General features: G+C 38.1%; 1 protein-coding gene across 2 annotated transcripts in view; it reads right to left on the bottom strand.

The window, feature by feature from the left end:
* The window catches only part of RELN (reelin), a 288,077-nt gene that overhangs the window by 228,068 nt on the left and 45,817 nt on the right, over nucleotides 1-14,192 (bottom strand). The window lies entirely within an intron of this gene.

Genomic DNA, 14,192 nt, shown 5'->3' with positions numbered 1-14,192 from the left:
TGAATTCAGTTCAAAATTAAAATGCTTTTGGAGTCATTCACTAGGGACTGGAATTCAGCCTTTAAATACACATGGGAAACCATCAAATGTGAGTCAATAAAACAACGCATGAAAAGCCACTCATCCTGGCGAGACTCTTCTACACCAGCTTTTGAGAAAGCACTTCAGAGGGTTTGCAATAGCACAAATTCCACAGCCAGCATAAAAACAGATTGTGTTAGCAATAACCTTTCCTCCTTTTTCTTATCCTGTACCAGCAAGATGATGTTAAATAGAATAGCACTTAATAAATTAATTTACTTATTAAATAAAAAAGTTTCTACCTGTAGTTTTAAAGCTATACTTTAACCATAGATGCACTTCAGCTGCTTCCAAGGCTGAACTGTGAAGTGGTTTGTTACCATAACCAGACAATGTCCTGAGTCTCTGAAGCAGAAAAGCCAGGGTGGGGACTCGGCTCCAGACCGAGACAATGTAGACGTGCTTGCACAGGAGTCTCAGCTCCCTGCAGCTGGTAGAGGTCTGGCCACCCAAGCTCATGGAGCCCAAGGCATGGGACATCCCTCTGCCTTAGGGCACTCTAATCCCCTATGCTTTACCAGCTGTACTTACTGCACAGTAATGTCCAATGCCATCTCAGATGTTTAAGACATTGGGCAGAGGACAGATGTGACACAAGACATGCTAGGGAGCCATCCATTAAGGTATGGGTGGGTGGATGAATATCCCTTGGCTTCCACTAAGTATAATGGAGACTACAGTGAAGATGAGTGCTCTGAGATGTGTGAATGTACATCCTAGCCCAGCTGGCATTTTAAATCTCTCTAAAGTGACATTTTTGCTTGGGACTGTAATTAGGCAGTGTCCACCTTCTTAAAGATAAAGGTAGAAAGGAAGAGAAGAGGAATTCATACAAGTCTCAACAGTTTCTTCTGCAAATAGTTTCTCTCAAAAGACAAAATCCTGGATTTCCTTCTTACATGTAAAATTCTGTACTTCAATGATTGCTTTACACTCAACTAAATCTAAGTTGGAACTATACCAAAATTCCTGAAGACATTTTCATAAATACACAGTATCAGTCTCCATATTTTACTGACAAATGTTGATATTACAAAGCTCAGTCATACAAAACGGCAAGGAAAATTAACCAGTTATAGCACTTTGTAAACATTTTACTTTAAGGACAACCACCACAGTCCATTGCTTCTGTCTGGTTTGTAAATTTATGCTTTGGATATTAATTGCAGTAAGTTTGCTAGAAGGGAGTCCTCTGCTATGGGCCAGAGATACTCTGCCACTGACTTACCTGTATTAAACTTTTAATGTTCTCATAATCTATTCAAAGTAGACACATTTTTTTTCCCCAGACTGTTGTCCATTTACAACAAATTTTACACATCTCTTCTTACGACAGTTAAGATCTTAAATCTAGTTTTCTGGGAAATAGCACAATAATTTCTTTTTCTTTAATTTAAAATGTTTCATATGCTATTAAATCAAAATCCTCTGTAACAAAATGTTTGACCTTATGAAATCCTTCAGTCTCTGTGAGTCAATCTGTTCTATCCTGCTGAGTTCACTCAATCTAGCTAACTTTTTTAAGCACATGAAGAGATTACAACTTCATACTTGAATGAAACTATCCAGTGCAACCTTATTGCTTCTGTAGTTAATCAGCTCACTGCCACACAGCTCCATTTGCCCAGAACAACAAGGACTTGCCCTACCAAGCACAGCTACATCTCCCTTTGGATTTGTTTTTTCCACAGAATTGTCCACATGGCTAGTCTAAGAATGAACAATATGTCTGACACCATCTTAGAATAGTCTATAGTTGGCCTTGTAGCATTTGCACTCCCAATGCTTCATCTGTTTTACATTCTTACATTGTTCTATCAAATAAAGAAGCAACTGTGACACGACTTCTAGGGGTTTCTGATACTCACAAAAATATGGGAGGTTCCTGTCACTTAACTTTGGATTTCTATTGTATTGAGATTCACAGCTGACCTACTCACCTTAGTTCCTTCTAAAATCAGTGGCAAGAAACAGTGACTTAGAGACAAATCACCTGTCTAGCTTAGATGGCAACTGCAGAGTAAGATGACTAATGTCCCCATAGTGCCTGTTTCTGTCCCCAGAGCAGAAAGGAAGCCAAGGGGGACCAGCTCAGCTGCTTGCCACAACCCTTTTTCATAACTGAATATGACAGATGTCTTTCAAAATTCCTCTGGATGAATAGCAGCTAATGTCAGAAAATTGGACCTTCAGAAGTACGTTTCATGTCAGTGTCAGTCCTTGGAAAATGGGGCACTTGAAGGCACGTCTGTGTGTGAATGCCTCAGCTTCCAGCCAGTCACCCAAATTCCCCACACAGAAAAAATTAAGTACCTAAAATTAATGGAGGAATTCCATCTATAGATAAAATACAGAAGAAAATCCTAAAATTTCCTGGGTTTAAAAATGTAAAATAGCAATAACTAAGTCCCCCAGAAATATTTCTCAAGATAAAAAGTGCAACAGTTCTTGAATCCTGCATATACTGCTCAGTTACAGTTTTTGAGCAGAGAACAAATAAACATTCCACACTAAGCAAAAAGTACTTTAGATTATCACACTTATTTGACAAATTCTTCAGTGCGAATCTGAATTTCATATTCATGCTAACTCTTTAGCCAAACTTCAATTAGAAACTTGTATATACTTTTATAGTCTCATTGAAAACTGCAGCTAAAGCAGCTTTACTTTGTGGAACATCCCAGTTTACTTTGGTTGAACTCTGACAGATTATGACTGAAGACTTTTTCAAGAGTTCACTACATCTTAGCCTTCCTTAAGCAAATGTTATGACAAAGCTGCCTGTGTGAGTGAATTACGACTACTGACTGGTCACTAGTTCCTGTGATATTACTTATTACACACTCAGTGATAAATTAAAGTACTTAACAAGAAAAAGTCATATCCAAGACATTTATCATGGAATTTAAAGATAGTAAAGTTTCATTTGCAGAGAGAAAATAATGAGTTTGGTGAGCAAGCAGATGGAATATTTCAACAAATCCACTATTCACATCAAAATGAAGAATTTACTTAATTTTTAAAAAAAATAAGACTAGCAGAATAAAACAGCTTTTAAATTTATTTATTTTTTAATCTAGACCTTATTAATGTTCATATTCTTCATCTTAACAGATAATGCTGTCAGTATTTATTGATTCAATCTTCTGATAATTACATCATCCTTTCAGCATGTCAGAGAACGTCAAGGTGACTGTGATGACATGAGACTGGTGTACGACTCTAATGTCATAATATATTTGTGTCAGTTTTTTGTCCACAAACAGACATGTAACAACTCTCAAATTTGATCTTAGAAGAGCAAAATACTGACTTTATTAATAATCTGCTATGTAAAAATGCTCATTACTTGCTGTAATGCTGCCAAAGTAACATTGTCAAGTAATTATTTAAATAGTTTTATTTAAATAAAGTAGAACTCAGTATTTACACAAGTGCTGTATCTTTCCAGAACACCGTTGGGTCTTTCAATATTCAACTATTTAATTTGATTTTATCAGTGAAAAAAATTCTCACACAGCTGCAAAACATCTTTACTTTCCTTTACAGATGTCTGATACTATATTTGTTTATCACCTGGATTTCTCCTGAATGTTTGTTTCCTTCAAGAGTTCAACCAGCTCAAGCTTGGCTTTATGAAGACAAATGCTTTGGTTATAACCTGCTTTTGATTTTAATAATTACATTATTTTTCCTAAGGTTTGAAATGAGGCCAGGATTACAGCATATTGATTCATCTGACAAATGTAAAAAAATAAAATAAAAATCCTACTTTGTGGGTTTTAATGTCTTGAAGTCATCTTGAAGTTACAAAGCATATTTTCTTTTCACAGGTATTCATATGACAGGAGTGTAGCAGTTCATAAAATATAATTAAACTCAGTCATTAGATAAACTAATAAAATATAAACAGATTTTGTTAGTAAGAAAAACAAACAACAAACAACAACATTTTTTTCTCCTTTTCTTTCAGTAGCTTTATAGAATAAGGTGCAAAGACATACCTGGATTGGCATGAGCACACTGTAATGATGGATTTTATTCAGTAATAAAATCCAGCTGGGCAGAACTGAGGAACACCCATGTCTCAGGGAATAAGAAACTCATGTGAGGGACTGCACTTCTTCTTTCTGGCAGTTTTGTAGTAAGGACTATTGGATTGAACTCACTTTAGGACAGAGTTGGACTCCTGCAAGGTAATATTTCCATATGTGAAGATTTCATAATTTTCACCTCAATCTATCCTCAAATTTTCTAACCTCTACAACATACTGTAACAGTACTGTGTTAGTAAACACCTTTTTTTATGGTGTGGCACAAGCTGTGAGTGAGACTTCGTGCCCATTCAAGGGCATAATGTTTCATTTCATCTGCAAGTTTGCAGATTACACAGAAGTTGGAGGACTCTCTGACAAGCCAGAGAGATGTGCTGCCATTCAGAGGGACCTCAATAAGCTCGAGAGGTAGTCTGATAGGAACCTCATCAAGTTCAACAAGAAGTGCAGGGTCCTGTACCTGGGGAGGAACAACCCAAGGCACCAGAACATGCTGGAGCCACCCAGCTGGAAACAGCTCTGCAGAACAGGACCTGGTAAGCCTGATGGACACCAAGATGAATGTGAGGCAGCAATGTGCCCTTGCTGCTAAGAAGGCTGCAAGGCATTCTTGGCTGCATTAGGAAAAGTATTGCCAAAAGGTTTAGGAAGTGATGCTTTCTCTCTACTCAGACTTGGTGAGAACACAGATGGAGTGCTGGGTCCAGTTCTGGGCCCCCTATTGCAGGAGGAACATGGACAGAGTCCAGCACGAAGATGATGAAGGGACTGGAGCACCTCTCCTATGATGGAAGCTGAGGGAGCTGGGGCTGTTCAGTCTGCAAAAGAGGAGATTCAGGGGGATCTCATCAGTGTCTATGAATACCTAAAGGGAAGGGGAGAAGAGGATGGAGCCAGGCTCTTTTCAGTGGTGCCCAGTGCCAGAACAAGAGGCAATGGACACAACCTGGGAGGTGCTGCCTGAACAGCAGGAGTACTTCTGTGCCATGTGGGTGACTAAGCACTGGCACAGGCTGCCCAGAGAGGCTGTGGGGTCTCCTCCTTGGAGACCTTCAGAAGCTGCCTGGACGTGGTCCTGGGCAGCCTGATCTGGGTGTCCCTGCTTGGCCAAGGGTTGGACAGGAAGAATGCCAGAGGGCCCTTCATGCTTCAGCCATTCTGTGATTGTGTGATTCTGCGACAACCCTTTCCTCTCTCCACCTGCCAACACTGCAGCTATGGCTGAGTGGGAGCAGCTCTGGGTGCTTTTGCCCTTTTCTCTGTGCAACAAGTGGTCAGAGAGCTGACCCTGCTCCCAGGGCATGGCACAGCAGCAAGGCCTTAGTACTCTTCTCTATTCAATGTATTTGCGTCTGATAAAAATGCAGATGTACCAAACATTTCCTACAGTAAGCAGTTCCCTTTCATTGGTATATTCTTAAAATTGGATTATACTTTTTACGAGATCTGGAACAGATTTTTATTGTGAACTATCTGTGAAAACATACAAACGATTATCAGTCATAACACTGATAACAGACAAGCAAACAGTGAAATAACTGGTACGACAGGTGATGATCAGGAGCTTAACATAGGGCTTTTGAGCTCCATTTTCCTATAAGTCTAATCAGCTCCACTTCCAAATATAACAAATTGGCAGATATGGAGGAAGCAGTCTGATCACAACATTTGTTTGCCATAATATGCCAGAAATTAGTTTACAAACTTGTCTTCAAAATTACAATAATAACCGTTTCCCAATATCATTTCACATTTGCAAGAGGCTTCAATGCATCTTAATTGATGAAGTCCAAGAGCCCCATAATTTCATCTTGAATATGTGATCGCTTCCCGATAAACACAAAATGCAGGGAAAATAATAGGCCTGGCACGACAGGAGAGTTCGGGAGAGGGGACTGACTGATTGTAGCAACACAACACATGACAATCAGGCATCACAGAAACGGGCACAAGACAAGAAATTATGCCGGCAGGCATGTTAGCAGTGTGAAGTTCTTGCAGCCACAGGAATATTTGCTTAATATATTCTGAGACATACCCATACAGAATGCAGTTTTTAGATGACCCTAGATTTCTAGATGATAGCTTTTTTTCCTCTTGTTTATCAAAGATATTCCTCTGTTGCTAAGAATTGCCATGCAACTTCAGCCTGTCAATCCAGCTGAATGTACCTCTCAAAACATGATGACAACATCTTTTATAAGGGAAAGTATTTTGTTATTGTTGTCACAGTCAATGAAGGCTTAATTTGTTTTTCCTTGACTTTTATGCACTATTATCTGTATTATAATAACAGTCATGTACAGTTAAAGATTGGGTTGTATTGTGCCAGTTCTGTATTGTACAGAATAATAAAGAAGAAAGTCCTTGCTTTAGAAATCATTCTCTAACTGGTGAACAAATAAGGCAAATATTAGAGTTAACAAAATAAAATAACAACAAAAGACAATTGGGTCACAAATAGACATTTCCTTAATCAATGCCAAACAGGAATGATTTTCTTATAAGCACAGAGAAGATGGATTTTGAGGTAAGATTCAATAAGAACAAAAAACTGAGCAAATCCACACACTTCCTCCCAAAGACAGGTCACTGTGGAGAATTACCCCAAAAGCTACATCACCATTGCTTCCTTTCTGGCTACTTCCTTTTTGCCTCCTGGCATGGAAAAGTGGGCTGGTCAAAGTCTCAGACTTTATGTGTGTGTTAATTACAAGCTAATACGCAAGAAAATGACCAGACCAACTCCATGTGTCTGGTTGCCACACATTTCCTTCTTCCATCTGTCTTGGGTTTGTTTGTTTGTTTGTTTGTTTTCTGAACTGAGTGCAGTGTAGGAGAATCTGATGTATCGGGTTCTAGTAGCTGTGGTGGGGGTCCTTGCCTATCTCAGCCATGGCAGTGCTTAGGGGGAAGATCAGAAAATCTCCACAACCGAGCAATTACAGGCTTACGAACTAGTCCAAGAGACTTAAGAGTTTCTGGGACCACTCATGAGAGCAGACAAGCTGATTCAATCTCTAAGATTCAGAGGCCTAAAGGGAACCTCACTGGGTTTTAGGTGGGATTTAAATGGTTGGATCTGTGTAGCGCTGCTGTGCTTTACCTTTGTCCCACACCTAGAAACTCTACAAATTTGTCACTTGCACCAGATTTTCCCACATGGTTACTACTCAAGTCTATCTCATTTTCCAGGTGCCAAGTCTGACATATAGGGTCTGACACGTGGAATGAACTGGAACTTCTCAACATACAAATTGCTGTACAGTACTGGGTGTCTCTAAAAGCCAGATCACAGCTCTCTTAAGGTGGATGCCAAACTTACAGGATACTGCTTGATCTTAATCATTTGTTTTATTTTCCGATTGGTAAATGGAGATAAAACCACAAGTGTCACTGTACGTTTCCTTTTGTTTTTACATAAAAATAAAGATTTGGAATGTGCTGGTTAACGGCATTCAAAATGCAGCAATTGAAGGTGGTATTTGAAAATTGAGTGAAATAAGGAGAATGAGAAAGAAATACATATGTAAAAATGTGTACATGTGTACACATATATAAATTACTCCACATTACTAAAAAGACCTATAATTTGCACATTTTGAAAAATATTACTTACTGCTTTCAATAGCTATTAGTACAGATTAAAAATCACCAACCTGTCACAATGAATATTTTAATCTCTTAATATATTTTTTATGAAATCCATACCTTATTGGGATCAGATTCCTCTCAGGGATATGAACCAGCCAAAAAAAATGATAACTTCACAAAGTTTTACATCTGTTTTTTACTACATGCCTTATATTAAAAATTGAAATTCAATAATAATAATAATAATAAAATCACATTAAAATTCTATGATGCTGTAAGGTTTTCCCTTACCATTTTCTAGCCATCCCAGGGAAGAAAACCACATGTATATAAGACCTGAAAAACCATCACTACAGAATAAACATTCTTGCTAAATTAGACCAGAATGGGCCTCAACACATCAATTAGCACTTTACTTTTGGCTATGTAGAACTGCTTCTAAAGGGATTTTCTTGTTTGAAAACTACAGGGGCCCTTTTACAAGCACTACCACACTGTAAAATTTTCCTCTGTTTCCACCACAGTGACCACCTATCCTTCCATCTGTAAAACATTAATTGTTGCTTGTAGTGTTGAACTGCCATCTGCACCCGCTATTCAAAACTAACAAATACAAAAAATATTACACATGCCCCACATTTACGTAGGCTCATTCTACTTTTCAACCTTGGCCACCTTGACAACACCATTACTAATAGGCTCTATAGGTATATTTGTAAGGTTAAAAGCTTGAATTATTGTACTGTCATCATTATAATTCACCAAAGATGTTTGAAATAAATCATGGAGGAGATGCCATCATTCACTTTTATGTATGTTAAATTGCAGTGTAACTCAGGGCTTTTCAGCAGATTAGGCAAAATTGGATTTTGATGTCCAAGACCCAGGGCTGATAAGCTGTTTCTGCCCCAGCAGGCAGTTGGGTTAAAGCTGACAAGTACAAGAGCACTTGAAGAAATGGGTGAAGGTGTTCAAGGTGATGCGGCTGGATTGCACTACACCCAAACGAGGCCAATTTAAGTATTTTCAGCATTTCTTGTTCCTCCACCCTCGGGTCACTGTCTGCCTCAGCCATGTAAGTGTGGGGAATCTTCCTTCTCAGCAGGTGGACACAGTTCCCTGTTGGGTCAGCAACAGTTAATATCTTTGCCACTTGAATGAATAAAGCTTAAGCCCTTTGTCTAAGACACATACGATAGTCTTTTTTTTTTTTTTTTTTGTAGAAACGGTCAACTTTTGGCCATAAATACATTTAAGTGGTAATTAAACAAACATCTTGACAGACAAACTTTGAAAGTTTTGTGGTTGCTATAGCTTTGTTACATGTATTTGGCAGAGGGGAGTATCTTAAAATTAAACTCAAATGTAAACTTTCTTGACCAATGTCAGTTTGGCACCAACTCACTATTTAATTGACTGTTAACAAATTCTCCAAGATATGACTGCTATACAGATATTTTATCTTCCTGTTAATTGGTAATTATGCATTGGCAGGAAAAACAGTGTTTCTTTCCAATTATTCCAGAACTCAGTGATTATTTAAACTTTGCTAATTAGCAGCGGAGGGTTGGTACAACTTCTGGGCAAATTGTATTTGATAATCCCTATTAAAATATACATGGCAGTAGTTGACTTGTAACAAACTAGAAAAAAAAAAAAGTGGCAGTTCAAAGGGTATTAGATACAGCACAAGGCAAATGGGGGCCTATTAAAATTTCCCCAACTGTTCTAATGAGAATGCCGAGGGTCATTTCTTCCTAGTTTACCATCTGTTTGGTTTCTGGCAAATATCTCTGGTGTGAAGGGAGGGTCCTGGAGCCCATTTGGCTTGTCACAAAGTAAACCAGGGATCCACAGCAATTTCAGTAAGTTATAGAACTGCACTTCAAGAGCAGTCGTATATACATAGCTGAAAACTTTTTCTCAAGAGCTGGCATTTGCTGATTATTCCTTACTTTTTAAGGCTGTGAGCAAGCATGGAGAGGCAAAGACTGAGCGGGAGGGAGCAGCTTTGTAGGCTCACCTAACAATAAAAATCCAACAGTTGGCCTTTTTCCATCTTAAAATGTCAGCGGGGGATATTTTCTTTTATCTGTCACAATCTGCAAGCAAAACATTGCCCCAGAACCAACAGTGTTTAAGCACGAAATGATGCCAAAACTGAGCCTCTGGAGGCTTCAAACAACATGCCCAGTGCAGGAGCAGGGGGAGCACGTGGGCTCCTCTGACGTCTCCAGTGCTCAGTCTGGACCAAGGTACCACCTGCACAACCAGAGCACATCCCACTGTACCTTCTTGGAGATGGCACTCTGGTGCCCGTCTACTACTTGGGCACCTTCTTTGCCCTTCTTCCTCCAGGGATGAGATCAGAAGCACCATCAATGACTCCCACCTGCAGTAACCCTGCCCTAAGACTACAGGTGACCTGCAAACCTGATCACAAAGATCCTTCAGCCATAAATTTAAAGGGGTTTTGGTTTTAGTCTGGAATGAAAATATGCATGTAATCAAAACATTGAGCAGGGGATTATGCGAAGACTGTCTTAATTCTGTCAAAAGGGAATAGAGTAATTTAAAAGAGCATAAGACAGAATGTAATGCCAAGAAATTATTTCTGATGATTGCTCTTTCCAGGCATTTTTCTAGGAAATTTATTACTCACCATACTTTAAGTAATATTTTTAACTATTTATTTTATTTTATTTTATTTTATTTTATTTTATTTTATTTTATTTTATTTTATTTTATTTTATTTTATTTTTTAAATCTCAGAGACTCAATGTATTACTTACAGGAATGGCGACAACTTTCATAATATACAAACAAAGAACTGCAAAACGGGAAAACTTCACAATGATCTTTGAAAGGATGATCTTTCATATACTCTTTTAAAAGATGACCTATTTTGTTTGATGACTATTTTGTTTGTTTGTTTGTTTTGTTTTCTAGAATATGCAATTCCCCTGTTCAGGCACTAAAACGTTTCCAGATAACATCACTCTCATAGTCTCTTACAAAGTAGCTCACAGAGACCTAAAATAGTAGCTCACAAGACCTAAAATTCACCAGGAGTTTATAACCTCACTGTAGAAAGGAGACATCTGTTTTAAAAGATAGTAACTTACAAGTTGTATAAACCTACACAGAAAACATACCCCAATTTTTTTTTTAGTCGATTAGGCTGGTAGCGACACTTCCCAGTGCAGGGAGAGCTTTGGATCCACTGTCTCTACCATAAATAACAGAACCTATATACTTTCTAAAGGGCCTTTTAAATTTAGGTTAAAAGGCTAAAGTATATGTGAGCATTATCATAAAATTGCTTGTTTATTCTGTGCTCATTAAAATATAAACATTAGTGTAATGATTAACTATGATTTTACAGAAAATTAGATAATTTTTTTTAGTGTAACTGTGGCTTATATTTTCTGTAATGAGGACAGACTCAGGTTCTCAGCACACAGTGCTCCTTATCGCTGCTAAGGGATTATGCTCTAATCTTCTCCTTTAATTGCATAAATGATATTGCATTTCTTGCTTTCAAGTCCATATAGTTGTGGAGGAGCTGAACTGCTTTCTCATACTTATGACTATGTATCAGTCCCCCTACCACTCCCCAGCACCACTGAACCTCAATTTCATTTGGAAGCCATCGTTCCATTCAAACCCCATCACTACATTTGAAGGTTCCAAATGTGTTTTGTGGTACTACTCAATGCCGCTCTTTTATTATATTTTTGGAAGAAGTCTAGCAGTGAGAGCCCCCAAATGACCATATGGACATCCTGGCCATGTGGAAGAGTAGCCCTAGTGGGCTGATAAACCCCAGAGTGCAACTAGCAAATGCCACAAGATGTAGAAAAGAAACAAACAGCAGCAAGGGCTCTCAGAGTCAAAAGCAAGAGAAAAGCAAGGACACACAGGGATGGAGAGATCCTTCATGAGTCCAAAGTGTGCCGAGAGAGAGAGACGGGGTGTTAATGATGTGGCTTGAAAAAGAGGGAGACGACAAGCAAGAATGAAGCTTTAAGGGCAATACTGAAGGAAGTGGAAAGGAGTCTCAGATACACATCCCACAGGTTCAGACATGAGAGTGGAAACAATACTGGAGAGATGCAATTCAGGATATCTGTTGCTTCAAAGGGATCTTACAAAGAAAACAACACTGTCTAAAAGTTAGATTTGGGGACAATTTCTTTTCTAGGGACCATCACAATTTGTTTGATGAGGTTTCCACTATACATTTATGCTTTATCCCTGTTCTAATTTCAGATTTACAGATTTAGTTTTACTTTAGCTGAATCCAGACAATGGTTCAGCCTGGGACAAAAGATGAATAAATAAGATGACTATTAATTTTATTCCCAAAAGCTGACTCATATCTCCCTCCAGGAGTTGTTAAAAAGTTTTCCAAATAAATATTTCAGCAAGTTTCATGTTGGTATAATCCCACAGGAAAAAAACAAACAAACAAACAAAAAACATGAACTATTTCTTTGGCTGCACAATATATACTAAAAAGAAAGAATTCATAACCCTTGTAATTAAACCTGCTAGTACTATCATTTTATCTGTTTTCTTCAAAGTTCTTGACATGGTTAACTAACTGCGGTAACTGACAGTGATTGTGTGTCTATCAAGTGATTTCCTAAATTAGGTAATTAAAAGACAATTGTAGCCACAATACAGTAACTTATGGCACAAAAGACAGGTTTGTGTATGTTGGGAAGAATTCATAGAGTTGGGGCAGACTAGAAGATTATGATAATCTAGCATGACCTCCTGTGTAATGCAGACAAGAGTATTTCAGTGGTAATATTACAAGGGAGGAAAAATATTCTTCCCTGCTCTGTAAGTAACTACTATCAACCGAATTTCAGAATATTGTTATGCTTGTTTTTTTAAAGAACCATCTTTGTCTACCCACCCACTCTATGCTAAAACCACACAAATCTTTGATTTGTCTCTAAACCTTACACAGTTCTCAACATTTAAAAAAAGATTAATTCCAGCAAGCTGAATCTAATGTGAACATCCCAATCACTTGCTGGAAAGGAGGAGCAGCTTCTTTGCTAATTAGAAATGATGACACAACAGATGGATCCAGGCTTTCTTGAAAAAGTGCTTTAAGTTTTCTTCAGAAAATGAAACAATTCCATTTCTACCTGCTAAGATATTAAATTATACATTACATACTGTAGAGACTACTCTTTCTTTCAACAGCAGACTGTAAATTTAAAATTACTGTTAACTTTTAAAGTACCAAATAGTTTTAAGTGCAGATCAGTCACATGTTAAATGCTTTATGGAAGAGTCCAGCTCTTACTGAAGAGTGGAGAAAGAAGTTTGTGTAATTTTCCATGGTGGGAGCCATCAGTCCCATGCCTGACTGCTTGCACACCACTTTGTCTTTCAGACTTACCCAGCCCATAGTCTTGTATTTTCTTTTGGAACATGTGGAACTGGTTTATTTGTTGGTTATCTTACCAGCAATGGAATGGTCAAAGCAACACCTCCAGAGCTATACAGTGACCTTCAGCAAACTGAAACAGGCTATGTCTTTTTTCCTGTCACTCATCTCAAGGTAGCATAAGGTCTGTCAAAGTGAGAAACCCTGTAACAGCCCCTCTCCACAAATAGAGATACAAATTCGGGAAAAAATGCAGGCCTACTCTGGTAAATGCACAAAGTTATTTAGGTTCTTAAAATATTTTACTTGCATTCAATTCTTAAATTATTTAAGTGTGATTAAACATGGCACACATGTCTTGCCTGGTGAGTTTTCAGCACAAAGTGAAGATCTCCCCAGTGACATGAACTAAAGACCTATTTTCTGGAAAGATAGGCTTCCCAGCCGTTTGGTCCCCCAGAAATTTCCCACCATTAAGTGTTTTCCTCCTCTTTTACCCTGACAGATCTCACTCAGAGTGGTGGGCAATGAGAAAGAACAGCATTGCTTCTTCCAGAAAAAAAGCATCTTTTTGTTCATTTTATCTTACTCAGTTTGAGGTTAATCACTGGTGCTATTCACAGGAGTAGAGCTATTCTCAAGGTATTCCTCAACTCACATTTTTAAATAATGTGTTATTTATAACATGAGCTCACTTACATTACATTATTTCATTTATGACCAAGTATACCACTGCTGTATGACGCTCGCAGGCCCAAGAAAGTTTCATATGCATTATGACAGAGTTAATTAAAAGAAAACATGATCACCACCAGGTATCACCATGGTATCATAGAGATAATGTTTTGGTTTTTGGAAGATTATTTGTAAAAATATAAAAAATACTGCCTTATAACAACCTGATGAACATATAGTGGTAAATTACTTGCAGAAATGTGGAAGGTGGTTTTCAAAAGTGCTTGTCCTTAATGCAGTTGGCTTCGCTTCTGCCACTGAATGCAACGGCAGAACCTGAAGCATACAAAAGTTTCACAAAAACCTTTCCTACTGCT

The sequence above is a fragment of the Aythya ferina genome, assembly GCF_964211825.1.
Source record: "Aythya ferina genome assembly, chromosome: 1".
Classification (NCBI taxonomy): Eukaryota; Metazoa; Chordata; class Aves; order Anseriformes; family Anatidae; genus Aythya; species Aythya ferina.
The sequence above is the reverse complement of the archived record's forward strand: the minus strand, read 5'-3'. Positions and strand labels throughout refer to the sequence as shown.